At 38.3% G+C, this 19,354-nt stretch overlaps 1 protein-coding gene and 1 long non-coding RNA gene across 3 annotated transcripts in view; one reads left to right on the forward strand and one right to left on the reverse strand.

Moving 5' to 3' along the window:
* Positions 1 to 3,812: 3,812 nt before the first annotated feature.
* The window catches only part of LOC133736805 (zinc finger CCCH domain-containing protein 12-like), a 34,433-nt gene continuing 18,891 nt past the window's right edge, over positions 3,813 to 19,354 (reverse strand). The window contains exons 5-6 of one of the 2 annotated variants that reach the window (XR_009859747.1): positions 5,751 to 5,827; positions 3,813 to 4,828 (exon numbers count right to left, since the gene is read on the reverse strand). The gene's annotated coding sequence lies outside the window, so the exon portion shown is untranslated. Of the gene's footprint in view, positions 4,829 to 5,750; positions 5,828 to 15,119; positions 15,303 to 19,354 lie in introns of those variants that run through there. The other variant, XR_009859748.1, reaches the window with a different exon arrangement.
* On the forward strand, positions 7,312 to 9,637 carry LOC133735197 (uncharacterized). The gene is made up of 3 exons (XR_009858835.1): positions 7,312 to 7,847; positions 8,523 to 8,598; positions 9,420 to 9,637. It is a non-coding gene; the product is annotated as an uncharacterized LOC133735197 (long non-coding RNA).

Genomic DNA, 19,354 nt, shown 5'->3' on the forward strand with positions numbered 1-19,354 from the left:
TAAATCCTTTCATCACAAACGTAAACTCACAACACAACTGCTCAACATCACTCCACATCAATTACACAAAATCATCACATGGATCATCACATAGATCATTACTTAGATCTTCACAGAGATTATCTCATAGATCCTCACATAGATCTTCACCCTGTACTGGCATACAAGCACAGTAAACACTCCCACAAAGCGTTTCGCTACTCAATTAGCATCACTCAAAACAAATCATTCTCCAAAGCACGCCAATAAAACATGTGACCCAGTGATGATGACTTGGGCTTGCTCAATCCTTGGGCTAAGCATTAAGGCTGGCCAATTGAGCCGAAGAAACCGAACCATCCACATTTCGAACTGGCCCAAACCACTTTGGGTTTAACATTTGGGCCTACTATTCGGGCCGAACGATTGGGCTTAACATTTGGGCCTACCATTTGGGCCTACCATTCGGGCCGAACAATTGGGCCTACCAATCGGCCCACCAACTTCCAACTCGGCTACGGTATGAAATTGTACATACCGTATATACGTATGCATACCGTACAGATCGTATATACGTATGCATACCGTACAACTGTATATTCGTATGCATACCGTACAGACCGTATATACGTATGTATACCGTACATACCGTATATACGTCGTATATCAAGCATATACGAGATCCAAAAATATTTGTAAGAGGTAAGGTTCGAACTCCCGACCTCAAACACGAAGGTTTTGCTCCCAACCACTGAAGCAAGAGCTGCCTTCATTAATATATGCTCACGTGTTATATTTATTATGTCATAAGTGACATAAATAAAATAACGGGGAAGGCAAGGTTCGAAACCTCAACCTGCCGCACGAAACCTTTGTCCCCCAACCACTGGAGCACAAGCTGTGCTTAATATAATGTGTACAAATTTTATACTTATTATGTCATAATGAACATAATAAAAATAAACGAGAGGCGAGGTTCGAACCTCAGACCTCTTGTACACGAACTGTACACTCAACCACTCGAGCACGGCTGCTCACGTTATTATCCATACAAATCCTTTTATTTAAACCAACTGTTTCAACTGTTTAAACAATTAGGCCCAAAACATCCAAGACTGTTGCAGAAACCCAGCCCAACGTATCCAAAACTGTTACAGAAATCCGGCCCAACTCATCCAAAACTGTTTCAGAAACTCGGCCCATCATGTCCAAAACTGTTTCTGAAACTCGGCCCATCAGGCCTCCACCCACAGCTACAGTGATGCCTTGATCCGAGACAGGCCCAAGTACGGCCCACTTGTGTCACGGCTTATCCCTTCCGTGATTTACGGCAGTCAAATCTGCTTTCGGCTACAGCTGTCTGCCACAGCGCCTCGAGATTCCCTCGGTCCCCTTACACGCTCTCCACGCGCCAACAGCTTTTCCGAGTTTCGGGGCGACTTTAATCCAACGCGTGGATTGAATCTCAGAGATCGTCCATCCAACGGTGGAGATCTGCTCACCTCGTTCTATAAATAGGTGCATCCTGGAGAAAAACTGTTCACACCAAAGAAAAGAAATTTTCCCCAGCCATTCTCTCTCAAACTCTGCAGCCTTCCTCTCGAAACTCAAATCCTTTCTTCATCAATTTCAATCCTTCTCTTCTGATCTTCTCTCCCATCTAGTTGATTCAATCCCATCTTTCCTCTGAACTTTCAGATCTTCAATCTTTTCCTCCAAATCTTCATTCCTTCTTTCTCAGATCTTTTCTTCCATTTGAAGATTCGATCTCATCTTTCCTCTGAGAATCTCAGATCTCCAATCACCAGTTCAACAACTCCAATCCTTCTAACAAAATCTCCCTCAAACACTAAACCATGTATTCCTCGATTTCCACATCCTCTCACCCCATGACCCAAGAGCCACGAACTCTGCAACTAATGGAGCTCCAAACCCCGCAACAAATGGAACCACAACAACAGCAACCAACAGAGGAGGGAGGAAACACCCAAGCAGCTGGAAGTAGTGCCAACATGGATTTCTGGCGAAGCCGTACCAGGTGGATTCCTACTCCAGAACAAATAAGAATCCTCAAGGATCTTTACTATGTCAAGGGATTTAAGTGCCCAACTACAGAGCAGATTCACGAGATCTGTCTCCAGCTGAACCAGTATGGGTATGTTGAGGGTAAGAACATTTACTTTTGGTTCCAGAACGTCAGGGCTCGAGAGAAGCAGATGAATAGGTGTAATCAGGCTGCTCCAGTGCCCATGAGAACTAGTTCTCTTGGTACTGGTAGATCCATTGATCTCAATTTTGGGTCCACTGGTTCTACTGGTGCTGGTGGATCCATCGACATCAATTTTGGGCCAGCTGGTGGATCCATTGACATCAATTTTGGGTCCACTAGTTCTACTGATGATGGTAGATCCATTGATCTCAACTTTGGTTCCACCTATTCTACTGGTAATGAAGGATTTATTTACTTAAATTTTGTTTCGTATTCTTCCTCACACTTCAACACTAATACCAGTACAACTCTTTTGGCACAACAGGAGGACAAACATCCCTGCAACAACGAGGAGGAGATCACCAGGAGGTTCAAACTCTTCCTCTGTTCCCCGTGCACGGCGAGGACGTCTTTGGTAACCTGAAGGCTACTTCCGAGGAAGGTAGCGCTTTTGGTTACTATTCTGGTGGCTCAGGCGGTTACCACAGTGGCTCAAACGTTTCTCTTGAGCTCAGCCTCAACCCATCCGGAGCTGCTGACTATGCTTAGTATAGCATAGTCCTCGCTTTTTTTTTTTTTTTTTTTTTTTTTTTTTTTTTTGTAATATAAACTCAATAAGATGGTGTGCATGTTTTCTTTCCTGTTTGTTTAACCAACAACAACACCAAGGATCGAACCTTGGTCACCCAATACTGTTTTCAAAACCATAAACAACTCTACTGCACACATCTTTCATAATGATGCAATAAAAACAATCACTCAAAAAGAATCCAACAATCAATTAAGTCGCATCGAGGTCTAGCTAGTATCCTCTGAGTCAAACCAAACACAACAATTTCATCGATAGGATTAGGGATTTATAAAGCTAAACACATCCTGAGTTAGCTAGGAAAAACCCACGTTTTTAGAGTTACTCTTACAACTCTTATAGAATCTCGATAATTCCATCTATCAATTGTTTCAACAAAAACTCACCACAATTCAATCCCTAACATTTAGCGATTCAGAAATCAAATCAAACTCCATATCACATAGTAATTCACTTGAACCACTATGGATACCTAACAAAATCACTAAAATCAATATCCGAAATTGCGTTTAACTATAACACCTAAAATCAATCACCAAAGGCACACACTCTCATCCAACATCATTCACAAGAACAGATTCTAACTCTCCCAATTAATTACACCAAAATCAACTCCATTGCAAAACTTTAAGTGTCCCGCCTACTTAAACTTAAAACACACAACAACTTCAAATTCACTGCAGCCCATCTCCATACTACGATCCAAAACTTTAAGAAAACTAGTTCACCACACAAAGGCCACAAAATTCAATTTCATTCACTTGAACAAAACTATATTCACAAGTCACGGTCAGGTCATCAACCCATGGTGTTCAAATGAATAAATTTCAAATCCAGTTTTCCTTGTGAATCGTAACGTATCGTTCCAAAATGATGCAAGTAACATCAACCACGTATATAAGACACATCTCGCGAACTCAATTCAAATTCAGAATCACCAAAACTACTACTAATTCCAATTCTACCAACAATCCTGATTCTGAAGGAATTATAGTACTCAACGACAACCCAAAACAATGGTCTCTCCTCTCTAACCATCGAGCACAAAATAAAATTCTTGTCTCGCACCTTAAACCCTGCTTAACAACTTACAAGCACAAGGAAGAAGTAACCGCAATAATTTCTTCCCTAACCTCAACCCTACTAACAAACTCCACAAGGACATCTCATTACAAAACAAGATATCTATTATTTGACATGTACATCTCATCCAAAAACATATGTACGTCCAACTTAAGAAGGCAACTTTCTATCCATTAATACTCGTATCCACACTAGGTACGTGCATAGGTCCACATCATGCCTTCAACCAAACACTTCAACATCCAAAAGAACCTCACTTCCATACAACAATCCTCGTTGACTTAACAGAGTTGAATCAAGAGGTTCCTATTCCTCAAGGATTGTAACTCGCGGCCACTGAACTTATTCCAATACGAACCTACAAGACAACTGTAAGGTTCTAAGTACAACCCCTTCGAATCTCCATCACCTAAGGAGTATAGTATGCTTGGCTAATACATGTATAACACTTAAAACACAGTATAAGTCAAATACAAATTCATATTAACCAAGTCAATACTATAGGGAATGTATTCACGTTCCCTAAACGACCTAGCGGCCTAAACAACTCCCAACACTCACGCATACCCAATGACTTAGCCAATACCAAAGAGCACACGATGGGGATCCGCTGCAGACGGGCCATCACTCGGAAGGTATTGACACATCACCAAATATGCACCTTACGCTCTGATACCAAACTGTCACGCCCCGAATTTTGAATAATAAATTCAAATCCGAAACATGAATTAAACCACTTAATCAAATAAACGTTCTGAATTTTTTTCTCAATATAATCTCACCACAAGGTACACAAACTCCAAATCTCGAAACCTCGAGTTCATTATTACAATTCACTCTCACAAGCAATATTGTAAAGCTCTAAATGAGCATAACACACCTCACAACTTACAATTGCTGTAAAACTCTAACAATTGCTCTAACCGCACGGTCACCGTCCTGGTTCTCCTGTCCTGTAGGATTACCCGCTACACAATTTGAATAGTGTACCGGGAGTTGCAACAACACAAAACCCGGTAAGCTTTTGACAGCTAGTATGAGTAAACAAGAAAGAACTGTTGATTTATTAAATTACAAGACCACCACAAACCCACGTTACTTTCTCACTCTCATATATATATATAGACACTTATGAGTTACTCTCAATTTAGCTCATAAGATCACTCACTCTCATATATATATATATACACTTATGAGTTACTCTCAATTTAGCTCATAAGATCACTCACTCTCATATATATATATATATAGACACTTATGAGTTACTCCCAAATTCGCTCATAAGATTTCCCAACATTTGGTAGACAGACTCATATATATATATAGACCCTTATGAGTTACTCTCAATTTCCCTCATAAGGTTACCATATATATATTGACACTTATGAGTTACTCTCAATTTCACTCATAAGGTCACTCCACATTTGGCAGACAGACTAGAGCTCTAACTGAACGTAACCACTCGTCCGGCCACAGACGTGATTACGATTTAATACTATTAATAACCACCAGCCCGGTACGAGAGCGTGATTCACTAATAGATGCCATGGTCACCTCGTGACCTAGTGATCTCCACAGATCACAACAATTTATTGTTCCTCAACAATAAAACTCAACACCTCTCACAATATATTGTTTCTCAACAATAAACTCAATACCTCTCACAATATATTGTTTCTCAACAATAAACTCAATACCTCTCACAATATGTTGTTTCTCAACAATAACTCAACACAACTCCAACAATACATATTATTTCACGTAATAATATATATACAGACATTCACACAGGAATGTCTAGTAACACCAACAATAGTTCATATGATTGCAACAAAATAAAGCAATTAATTGTATTGGGTTCGTAATATGAACCACGTGAGGTTTACTCACCTCGATAATCCCGCTGCGTCTTCAATTCAGCTCAAAATACGATCCACAATCGTCCACCAACTCAAACCGTCAATCACCTAGTCAGATACGATCTTAACTTAGCAATCATTCATAAACAACACATATACGGAAATCCAACGGTCGGATTCTAATTTAATGATGATCCAACGGTCAGATCGAATTTATACGATGATCCAACGGTCGGATCCTAATTATACGATGATCCAACGGTCGGATCCTCACGGATCGCCCTTAGGATCATCCTCCAAAATTATCACAAAGATCCAATGGTCAGATCTTCTTGAATCACTCTAACAAACATCTCCATAAAATTATACGAAAATCTGACGGTCGGATTCTCACGAATCGCCTTCCGAATCATTGTTTTACATTTATACGAAGATCCAACGGTCGGATCTTCGCCCATGACCACACAAAGCCACTGGGACAGTCATAAGATCATCATATCCAAATTTGAAGTAAAACCGATGGTCAGATCCTCACAGATCGTAAACCGAAGATAAAACGTAAAAACGTTAAATAGTAACGTCAAAACATAAATTCACTATTTATCAACGTTTTCTAAAATGACCTTGTAATATATCAAAACGCTCGTAAGGATGCGTAGATCATCACCTAGATAATAAAAACTCAAAATATGGTCGAATACGCCGCCACAAGCGGCGGTCAGTGGGCGGTCAACGGCGGTCAACGCGGCGGTCAACCACCTCCTCTGGCCACCAAATTTCATCCACAGCATCATCTCAACATTTCCAATCACTTTCTCAACTGTGACAAAGTCAGAAAATACCTTGAAGTAGCCGAACAATTAAGCACTCCGATGTACAGTGAAATTTTCCAATTATGCTTTCTTCCTCCATGCTTCGATCTGGGTTATGAGACTTGGCGAGCATGAAGAGCGGCTTAAGGCGCTTCTAATGGACCTGGGTTTATGACTGGAGGTGGCCGGAAATCGGCGTTGACTAATTTGCTACAGTAAAAATGTTGGCTTCGATCTCCACATTTCCGGCCAAATCGTCGTAAACAACTCCCACATGCGTGATAAGGAGGAAGAGACGAGTCTATCGATGCTCGCAGCTCGCCATTTGGTGGTCTAGAGGTGGTGAAAGAGGAGGTTGCAGAAGAGAGAAAGAGAGAGTTGCAGAAGAGAGAGACTGAGAGAGCACGGGGGAAGGAGAGAGAAAAGAAAGAAAAGTTACCTGGCTACAGTAACATTTCAAATTTATACCAATCTACCATAAACAGTAACTTTCATATTTTGCTTATAACTTTCGCATACGAACTCCGATTTTTACGTACCACATATGCACGCACTCGGTTTAATGTCCTCTACAACTTTCATGAAGGAAGTTTTCCCAAATTCCCAATGTATAAAAAGTCACTTTTTGAGACCCCCTAAATAACGTTCGTTTTTCGAAAATTAATCGTTCGAACTAATTCCACAATTCCTCCGAGCCTCGTACTCGCTCCCACTATCGTGAAATCATTTCTAAAAATCCACATAATTTAATTTGGATTTTTCGGGGTATTACACCCTCCCTTCGTCACCTTCGTTCTTCCTCATCCGGCCACCGATTGATGTGAAACAAAGTGGGGTTTTCTGGTCTCGACCCCCTTTACGAGTTTGTAGAAGAAATCGAAGTGAAATACGAGCTGTATGAGGCTCTACAAGGTCGAGAAGAGAGCCTCGTCGGAGACGAAATCGCTCTTCCCCACTTTTTCTGGGCTCTACTTTGTCTGGCCATATCTTCCTCTACAGGCCTCCGATCGACCTGATTCCAAAAGCAATTTTTCTCAACGTGAAGTTTTCTACAACTTTCCAGAAGACATCGACTTGAGATAACCATCGTGGTGGCCGGTAGAAGACCGAGAAGCCGCACAGCCCGAGCTGGAAATCGTCTTCCTTCGCCACCTTGGTTCTCCCAGCTCCGGCCACTATAGCTCGAGTTCTTTGAGGGCTTTTCTAGCCCAGAGGAAGTAGAAGCTATCCCCAAGAAGGCTTGCAGCGATTTGATCCGGGGTGATCTAATTTTGGAGTTTTGAAACTAGGGTTCATCGGATCCGTCGACTTCCAAGGTAAAATTCAATCTTTTGGCTTATAATCTGACTTTGTCGTAGTTATGATAAGTGAAATTGGAGTTGAGATGAAGGACTTTCATGTTGTGAGTTTTATCAAATTTTGACTTTAGATGGGCGGCGGCGCCGCCACTGTGATGGTGGTTTCCGGCGACCTCCGGCCACTCCAAGGGTAGCTTCTGTCCATTTTTGTGTTCTATGTGTCGATACGATCGTGTGCATATATAATTCATAATTTTTGGAGATCGTATGATTAAGTTATGAATTTTTAAGTTTCGATCGATTTCGATCGTTAGATTTGTGATCTGTGAAGTTAGGACCGTCAGATGGACTTGTAGTTTTGATATGATGATCTTATGACTGTCCCAGTGGCTTTGTGTGGTCATGGGCGAAGATCCGACCGTTGGATCTTCGTATAAATGCAAAACAGTGATTAGGGAGGCGATTCGTGAGAATCCGTCCGTCGGATTTTTGTATAAATTTGTGAAGATGTTAGTAAGGACGATTCAGGAAGATCCGACCGTTGGATCTTCGTGATGATTTTTGGAGGGTGATCCTAAAGGCGATCCGTGAGGATCCGACCGTTGGATCATCATTTAATTTCGATCCGACCGTTGGATTGTCTTTTGAGTATGTTTTTGAGTTATTGGCTAAAATAAGGTCATGTGTGATTAGGTGATTGACGGTCTCCCTTGGGTGAACGATTTCGGTGTGTATTGTGTTGAATTGAAGACGCAGCGGAAATATCGAGGTGAGTAAACCTCACGTGATTCATATTACGAACCCAATACATTTAATTACGTTATTTTATTGCAATCATATGAACTATAGTTGGTATTAATAGGCATTCCTGTGTGAATGTCTATATATATATTATTTACGTGAAATAATATGTATTGTTGGAGTTGTGTTGAGTTATTTTTGAGAAACAATATATTGTGAGAGGTATTGAGTTTATTGTTGAGAAACAATATATTGTGAGAGGTGTTGAGTTTTATTGTTGAGGAACAATAAATTGTTGTGATCTGTGGAGATCACTAGGTCACGAGGTGACCATGGCATCTATTAGTGAATCACGCTCTCGTACCGGGCTGGTGGTTATTAATAGTATAAAATCGTAATCACGTCTGTGGCCGGACGAGTGGTTACGTTCAGTTAGAGCTCTAGTCTGTCTGCCAAATGTGGAGTGACCTTATGAGTGAAATTGAGAGTAACTCATAAGTGTCTATATATATGTGGTAACCTTATGAGGGAAATTGAGAGTAACTCATAAGGGTCTATATATATATATGAGTCTGTCTGCCAAATGTTGGGAAATCTTATGAGCGAAATTGAGAGTAACTCATAAGTGTCTATATATATATATATGAGAGTGAGTGACCTTATGAGGGAAATTGAGAGTAATTCATAAGTGTCTATATATATATATATGAGAGTGAGAAAGTAACGTGGGTTTGTGGTGGTCTTGTAATTTAATAAATCACAGTTCTTTCTTGTTTACTCATACTAGCTGTCAAAAGCTTACCGGGTTTGGTGTTGTTGCAATCCCGGTACACTATTCAAATTGTGTAGCGGGTACTACTACAGGTCAAGAGAATCAGGATGGAGATCGAGCTGCGTAGAGTAGCTGCAATTGTGTCGATCTAAATTACTTTGTGAGGTGTATTATGCTCATTTAGAGCTTTACAATATTGCTTGTGAGAGTGAATTGTAATAATGAACTCGAGGTTTCGAGATTTGGAGTTTGTGTACCGTGTGGTGAGGTTATATTGAGAAAAAAATTCAGAACGTTTATTTGATTAAGTGGTTTAATTCATGTTTCGGATTTGAATTTATTATTCAAAATCCGGGGCGTGACAATTTTTGTCATCCCTACTCAAGATGGAGCGAACGCTTAACACCCATTAAAACCATGTCAAGACGTGCCTTTAAGCTATCTTTATTTTTTTCCATCAATTCCTAGCAAAGTCCCAATGATACACTCTGTAACATTTTTCTCAACATGCATGATATCTATATTATGACGCAATAATAAGTCTATATTGTACCTTCAAAAGAAGCATGCTCTAAGGCATAATTGAGGAATGCATGCAATCCAACATTATATTCATCAGTGTGCTGATCTAAAAATATCCATTCCTTGTCCATATCGTTGATCAAAGATTTGTTATCAAGCTGCATAGAAAAAAAAAAGGAACAAGTATTTAGTTTTTGGTGAAAATAAAAATTGATTTCTAAAGTCATAACTGATACTAAAAAAGGATCGAGGAACAAATATTAATAATCATTGGAATAAAAATTAATACCTTTTGATGATCGATGCTATCTCTTTTTCAACCGAAAGTTTGTTTGATTAAATTTTGTTTCCCAAACCGCAATTTATAGCACCTCAATATCAATATCATTGGGTAATTTGATTGGATGTGCACAACGTGCATAGTTATTGAATGTGGAAGTGCACCAATGCACGGAAAGTCAATGCATAATTAACTTTGGATATGGAAAAGGGTGCACAATTTGCATTGGATCTGGAAACTGAAATTGTAGCTATTAGTTACCATATTGGATACGAAAACAAGGAAAAGTGGCTAATAAAAAATAAATAATTAAATACGATTATTTGTATGTTAGAGAAAAATTTGGAATCTGTTATAAACTAGAGAAAAATATAGAGATAGAAGTGTCTATTTCATTCTCATTAGACCCCTTTATATAGGAGTAATGTTTACATCATAAGGACATAACTAATGAGTATTTACAGTAGACAGCCACATATATATAATATTTATAACACTCCCCCTTGGATGTTCACCACTAAATGATATGGTGTTGGACGCGCTTAATATTGCCTCGTCAAAAACCTTGCCAGGTAACAAAAACCCAATGGGATAAAAACAACCCTGGTCGAATGAGAAAAAGAGTGCAACACGCATATGTCCTAGGTAGCATATTTTGAATGCTCCCCCTGATGAGAATCTCCCCCTGATTTTTGCAAGCTTCAATCATGTATGTAATAAAATACATGCACCATGTATATTAGATATGGTGTGTCGATTACATAGGTGAGACCATGTGTGCTTTGCATAAAGGGGACTCATCATGAATTGCAATTCCTGCGAAAGTTAGGGTAATACCAATAAAACTATAAATCTTACCTCAAGTAGAACCAATTTCATATGCTCAAATAATAGATAAAGATATTAGCAAAGAATAACAATATAAAGGAACAACAATTGACACATTTACCTTTATACAATATTCCGAGCATTGAAATTTATGTATGACATACTTAGCCATAAATATCAATTAGTGTAATTGATAATTTCATATAGGCTCAATATGAACTTTAGATAAATTCATAACTTCGTGGAAGTTAGAATATGTTGCAACATTGTGAGCATGACTCGAATTCGATTTCTTAGTCTTGTCATAGTACTCAGTGAAGCAATAAGTCACTTTGACCATAATTGAATGAGTATGTATGAGCTTTAGACTTTTGATTCCATGAGTGAGCTTTAAGCTCATTCATTCATGGACTTGCCTTTGGCAATATGAATCCATTAAGGATTTGATTAAGCAATATGCTTATAATGACACATAGGATTTGGGGATTTGCTTTTAGCAATTTGCCTTTAAGATCTTCATATTAGCCAAGACAACATGCCATAAGTCTCTCGTCAATATAACACTGTACTTATAGAAAAGTTGTCGCTTGGAGAAGAATGATAAGCCCATGTCTCTATAAAGAGACTTGTGTCATAGTGATTTTAATTCACTTTAGTACACCCTTTGTAATTTTTTAGGGTAGATAAAGTCCAAGTATATCATCACGTTTACAATATTTAAATTCATTGGAATTGCCTCTTTCCAATTTGGTCAATAGTATGATTTGTCGACACAATGAAACGTGGTAGTATATAGCCCTTGATGATATTTAGTTGCAACTACAGATGAGATATCATCAATGATCATCAATTTAGAGATCTATCACACATTTAAAATATATGCATGCATTAGCTATAATAAGCTTATTCATATCCGGTACCCATGCCTCTTTTAGGGCATTTGTTGTCTCTCAAGGACAAATTAATTAAAGAATGTGGATCTTTGTATAACCTCATAACGAGTGTTATAGGGCTTGTTATTTGTATTTTGACTCTTATCCACTTCAATTAAAACTCGATTTTTTTTTTTTGAATCTCATTCTCAATATGCACCTAATATATTAGAAATAATAGATATGCGGCAAATGAAAACTCACAATTATGCCGGCGAATTAAATCTGGTTAATAATTATATTTGAAATACTACCAGTTTTTATTAACCGTATGATAATTTAATGGATACAAAATGCATAGTTTATTTTGCAATTATGCCCATCAACTAATAATACAAAAACTCGAAACATATATGTTTTGCAATACGACTGCAAGGAAAGATGATTAATTTGTAAATTTAAATAAATTAAATATAAATAAATAGTTAGATATTATTACTTAACAACCTTAACCGTATCTATATATATTTTTTTTTTGAAAGAAGCAAAAGCCAATATATTGATCAAAAGCCAAAATGGCCCTTACATACCCTTCCGCTGCTATAAGACAGACAAGAAGATGTGTTAGTACCCACAGTGGTACATAGAACTAGGTCACTCATTTGACATTGAATACATCGTAGACATAGAGGGATCCCCCTTTGGTACTACGCCGGAGGCGCTAGAAAATAGAAGAATCTGGCCCTCCCAACATAACTCTGAAACCAGTGAATCTAGTCGCCTAGATACCTCAATTGGTGTACAACTAGAGACACTGAGACTTAAGTCGACAAGACCAATATCCAATACTAAACTAGATAGGAAAAAATCCACTAGACCGCCCCAGAAAATGCCTACATAGAAATTAGACAAAAGCTAATAAATATAGGGTTGGACCAAGGGCCTAAAACCTAGCCCAAAATAATGGACTAGGTCAGAACCCAAGCCCAACTGCTCGTGGCCCAATAGGGCGGTCCACCAAGGAATAGCACCAGGCCCATCAATCTGGTAAGGTCCAGTCCAACTTCTCCACCAAAGCCCCGTCATGCATCACCGTTCGGCCAAGGTCCGGCCGACCCACATCACCCAACCGGCGTCACCACGAGCCGCCCTGCCACGCCAGCATCCCGGCGAACGAAGTCGTTTCGTGCCCGGCCGCCGCGACATGCATCATCCCAGAAACAATTCCTGATCCAAGCCTCGAAACCCACCACCATCGAACCATGGCACCGGCGATCCAAAACACCCAGCAGCAGAGATCGTTTACCGAACCGTAAAATACTAACATCGCCGTCGCCGTCGCCGCCCTCCCAGCCGAACCATTTGACGAAGCCCGTGCATATTCCTCCGACCGATTCCTATGGACATGTAGATCTCCCATTTGGCAGCAAACCCCATGGCGGCGGCGAGGCCGGAGGCCAGCACCGATGCCCAGGCACCGCCAGACGAGAAGGGATTCAAGCGGTTTCGGACCTTAGGGTTTCTCGAGGTGAGAGAGAACTAGAATAATAGTATTATTAGGACTTAACCGTATCTATATTAGATACTTATCTGAATATTAAATATAATACATTAATTTAATATTTTATTTAACAATGAATACATATTTTTTGTTTTTAATAAATGTATTAACTTATTTTGTTGATTATAATTTTTTATTTTGTCACGGTTAACATTATCCATAAAATAAAGAATATTAAAAGTATAGAAGAGTGTCATTTGCTCTACTCAAATCATACAATTAGAAAATTAAGTGTATCCAAACGGGGTGGGCCACTAGAAATTCTGCTAGTAGTGTTTGGCGGAAGAACTTGCAAATGTAAGTGTCAAGGAGCATGCTGTGCTTGGTCAATGCAGAGATCTATTGTCAACAGTTGCAGCCATGCAGGTATTTGTTGTTATTTGATTTCAATTTAAGATCTAATCAAACTATAGATAGGAAGTAGAGCACCTCACACCAGCATCTTTTCTTTTTCTTTTCTTTTTTTCCGATTCTTTTGGTGGTGACCTTGCCCTAGCTATTTATGCATAAATTCTGCAGTGAGATCTTCATTGTGGGTTTTGGGAAAAGGCAAAGTCATAGATGTGACAATAACGGTGGAAGAACTATTATTTTGTTTTTTGGCCCTTCTTTAATATTCCTCTAGACCTCATCTCCATCCACTTGATATAAACTATCAGATAGAAAAATATAATAGGGGTATTAGCATTTTTCCTTATGCTTCTGCGAACTGAAAATTTTACCTTAGTAGCAATCTATCATGGCACCTTCATAAGAAGCATAACTGAAACACAAGGACCGTGAAACTTCGCCTAACTATGGGAGAGGAGGTTTAATCTATCATTATAGGGCAAAGGATGAGTGGTGCAACTTTCTTATTCTCCTTTAGAACGTTCTTGTCCTTTTTCTCATAATAGTTTAACTTATCTACAGAGATTGATTTATTTTTTTTCTGATATATAGTGATACTATTTCAATGGTTAGTAATAAGGTTAGCTCAATTATAGGTACTGCTGTTTTTTGATTAGTTGTGCACATGCTTACTGGGTTAGCGTTTTTGTTCAGTGTAATATTCACTTATGGTCATCATTTCAGTTCAAGGAAAAAGATGCTTACACTCAATAAGAAATTGATGTCGTTCGAGTAGAGTGGTAGAGCAGGTTATGGATATATACAAGATGAACTAAAATAGTTAGCATATGTACATGCAGATTTCTTACTTTTGGTATGAATCAAATTACTTATATATATTTGAAGCCTACTTAGCAGCAACTTTGAATTAAATTGGTCAAAACAGTAGAGTAGGAAATTTTGGATCTTTATTTTCTTTTAATGAGATGGACTTGTGGTGTTTGTAGATTACTTGTATTGGATGTTCTCTATATCAGTTCTCATATCATACGGACTTGTTGATGTGTCATCTGTATGCAAATTTGATGGGAATGTACAAAATATAGGACACAAAATGCATTCCTATGTGTCCTAGTACAGAAAAGCGAACATATGAGAATTTATTTTTGGTGTCCTCTTATTGATTCAAAGACTCCATTTTCAAATCTTTGAGGACACACAAATTATGTCCCAGAATAGAAAAGAGGACACATATGAGAGTTTATTTTCTGTGTCCTCTTATTGTCACACCCCAAAACTCGAGACCAATATTGTACTGAAATATGGTACCCGAATTTGGGATGTGAGCCAAACTAAATAAAACTTCCTTTTTGAAAGAAAGTAAAAGACTATATATAGATATACCTGAATAGTACTTTTATTAGAAAACGAAATTGTTAATATATTTACGTAACCAAAGTTAAGCAAAATTCAAATCAGTACAGGTATTCACTTGAAATAGTAGTAGGAAAAACTTTCTTTTATTTAGTAGGTTCATCCCCTTTTTCCCCATGCATCTACTCGTTACCTGAAAACATGAAGGTGTAGCATCATGAGTAACACAGACCCAGTAAGTACAGCTTACATTCTTATACTAATGTGTCTTATAAGAAATCAAAACTGAACAACCAAGTAAAAATGTACCGAGAACCATTTATATGTTCACACCAAATCTTAAATGTGTATTTGTATACACACAACAGACACATATATATATAAACGATTATAAAACTGGTAATAAATCACATAGTCACATCTCTTTATCGAATCAACAAATACTGTAGCAATAATAGGTGCAAATAACCTCAAAACAATGCATGCTCGATTCTCTTTTCACTTAACACCATAACATATTAACAATATATCACAGATAGATATTTGATCAAAACAATATAAGTACACTTTTCATTTTAGTGAATTTTCGGATTAACTGGTAACAAATCATAAATCCACGTGTTAGGGTCCATAATACCAAAACACGGGAAAGCCAGGTTGACTGGTAACAATTCATAAATCCACGTGCTAGGGTCCATAATACCAAAGCACGGGAAACCACATGCTAGGGTCCATAATACCAAAGCATGGGTAAGCCGCAGCATACCAGGGTCCAACGTACTATACCCAAGTATGTATACTCAAAGTAAGCAACCTTCCTAAGAGTATAATAGTGCACTATCTGTAGGGACTAGGGCCCAAGGCTAACTTCCACATAACACCAAAACACATTTACCAGTAATTCACTTAAGCACGGGGATGTAGATAACACCCGGCTTCACAATTGTACTTCTCAGACATAATCAAATTCACAAAATACAATCTTTATAAATTATAGATCATAATATATGTATATGTACACACACATATAGAGACATACATATATTCAGGAATAACCTCATATGAAAACATATGTAGCATAATTATATAACACAAATAAGTAAATTCACTAGCAAACAACATAATTAAAAATAAGCTAATTAAAAATAAGCTTATACATAACTGGAATCAAGTAAAATATGTAATAATAAAGTACAAGCATATAAACAAGCTTACATAAGTAAATATGAGACAGGCTACCGTACCCCCCTCTATGAGATACCTTTTTTTTTTTTTTTTTAATATACAATAATTTAATATGATGGTAACCTGATGAATTGGTCATCAGGTTACCCAATCAATTTTTGACACATGGCATTTAAGAAAAACAAAGTTACTAATTTAACAACACATTTGTCATTAATTTGTAATATTGTCTATATACATGTAAATATTTTCTTAAATGGAGTAAATACCAAAATGTTTACCTCAATTACACAATCGAGAACCATATTACATGAATGAGGAGATATGTTTTATTTGGTAGAAAATATGAAGATTTACCACTTGTACAACACATTTGTCGTCAATGTTGTAAAATAGTTCATAAACTGGTAGATATTGTCTTAGAAATTGTAATTACCACAAACAGGACAGTTATTACAAATTTTTAATCATTTGTCCTTATATTCGTAATAAGCGATGTCAGAGATGTAATTATTTTCTCAATGAGGAAGATTACACAAGGTACATGTAATACCCCGAAAATCCAAATTAAATTCCATGGATTTTTAGAAATGATTTCACGATAGTAGGAGCGAGTACGAAGCTTGGAGAAGTTGTGGAATTAGTTCGAACGATTTTATTTTCGAAAACGAACGTTTTTTTAGGGGGGCGAGAAAGTTGACTTTTTATACGTACGGAATTTGGGAAAACTTCCTTCATGAAAGTTGTAGAGCTCATCGATACGATCGCGTGCATATGTGGAACGCAATATTCGGAGTTCGTATGAATAAGTTATGAATATTTAAAAATTGGGATTTTTCTATAAATAGGTGGAAAATCTGATTTATTTCGGAAGGACGAAAGTTTCTCAAAATTGCATTTTGGTCCCTGAAACTCTCCGTTCTCTCTCCTCCCTACGCAGCCGACCCGACTGACCCGACCCGGACCCATCTCCCTCCTCCGGCGTTCTCCGGCCACGACCCGGCCATCCCTGGCTTCGCCGTGAGCCGTCCAGTCTCCTGGTGCCATCGCCTTGCATCGACGCTGCCCCCAGACGTGGATCGAAGCCCCCCAGAGCCTAGCATTCGACCCGACCGGATCTTGGCCGTGCCGGCGTTGCACGGGCCGATCCTCCCCATTTTCGTGATCTGCTCCTCCCCCTGATCATCCCCATATAAGCCTTGCATGACGATTTTGGGTGTAGAGCGCTTGATCAAGGTTTGACTTTTTCGACGGCTCTGATTCAATCTGGAATCAGATCAGACGCTCCGGATTAATCCAACTTCAAAGCTTGATCTAGGACGATCTAGGCCAAACCAGACTTAGCTCCAGGTATGGAAGTCGATCACCCTTTCATTTTGAACCAGTTTGTAGTTGGTCACTTTGCCATCGGAGGTGGTTGACCTGCGTTGACCTCCGCGTTGACCGCCCACTGACCACCGCTTGTGGCGGCGTATCAGACATATTTCGAGTTTTCATTATCTAGGCGATGATCTATGCATCCATACGAGCGTTTTGATATATAACTTGGTCATGTTAGAAAAAGTTGATAAATAGTGGATTTACGTTTTTACGTTACTATTTACGGTTTTTACGTTTTATCTTCGGTTTACGATCTGCGAAGATCAGACCATCGGTTTTACTTCAAATTTTAATATGTTGATCGTATGACTGTCCCGGTGACTTTGTGAGGTCACGGGCGAAGATCCGACCGTTGGATCTTCGTATAATTGAGAAATAGTAATTCGGAAGGCGATTCGTGAGAATCCGACCGTCGGATTTTCGTATAATTTTGTGGAGATGTTAGTAAAGGCGATTCAGGAAGATCTGACCGTTGGATCTTCGTGATAATTTTGGAGGATGATCCTAAAGGCGATCCGTGAGGATCCGACCGTTGGATCATCGTTTAATTTGAATCTGAGCGTTGGATCGTCGTTTAATTACATTTATGAGTTGTTGGCTAAGTTAAGATCATTATTGGATTAGGTTATCGACGGATTGATTTGGCGGACAATTCGGGAAAATTGTTGTTTTAGCTGTTAAGAAGACGCAGCTGGATTAGAGGTGAGTAAATCTCACGTGGTTCATATTACGAACCGAATAAATTTAATTACTTTATTTTTGTCGCAATTGTGTGAAAATATTTGTGGAATAAATATTTGTTTTAAATCATATGGACTTGATCAACTACGGTCCATAGGTAAGTAAAATGATTTTATTATACAAATGAATTTCACGGTTTTTATGCTTGAACTATAGTTGGTATTAGTGGTCATCCCTGAGCGGATGATTACATATATATATATATATATATATTTACGTGGAATATATATATTGGTTGACGTGTGATTGGTGTGATGAAATGATTGAGAATGAATTGGATATTATTCAAGCTATTAATCTCGCATTTAATTGTTGAATAATGAAATGTTGATCATGTGGTGTGAAAGCTATTTTATATGCCCAATTGTGAATATGTGGAAATTATTTTAAGAAATAAAGATTTGTCTTGAAATAATATGTCTCTTTATGTGGGTGTACATATACATATATACGATCTATAAATCATAAAGATTGTATTTTGTGATTTTGATTATGTCTGAGAAGTACAATTGTGAAGCCGGGTGTTATCTACTACCCCGTGCTTAAGTGAATTACTGGTAAATGTGTTTTGGTGTTATGTGGAAGTTAGCCTTGGGCCCTAGTCCCTACAGATAGTGCACTATTATACTCTTAGGAAGGTTGCTTACTTTGAGTATACATACTTGGGTATAGTACGTTGGACCCTGGTATGCTGCGGCTTACCCATGCTTTGGTATTATGGACCCTAGCATGTGGTTTCCCGTGCTTTGGTATTATGGACCCTAGCACGTGGATTTATGAATTGTTACCAATCAACCTGGCTTTCCCGTGTTTTGGTATTATGGACCCTAACACGTGGATTTATGATTTGTTACTAGTTAATCCGAAAATTCACTAAAAAGAAAAGTGTACTTATATTATTTTGATCAAATATCTATTTGTGATATATTGTTAATATGT

This window comes from Rosa rugosa, chromosome 3 (genome assembly GCF_958449725.1).
Source record: "Rosa rugosa chromosome 3, drRosRugo1.1, whole genome shotgun sequence".
In the NCBI taxonomy this organism is placed as follows: Eukaryota; Viridiplantae; Streptophyta; class Magnoliopsida; order Rosales; family Rosaceae; genus Rosa; species Rosa rugosa.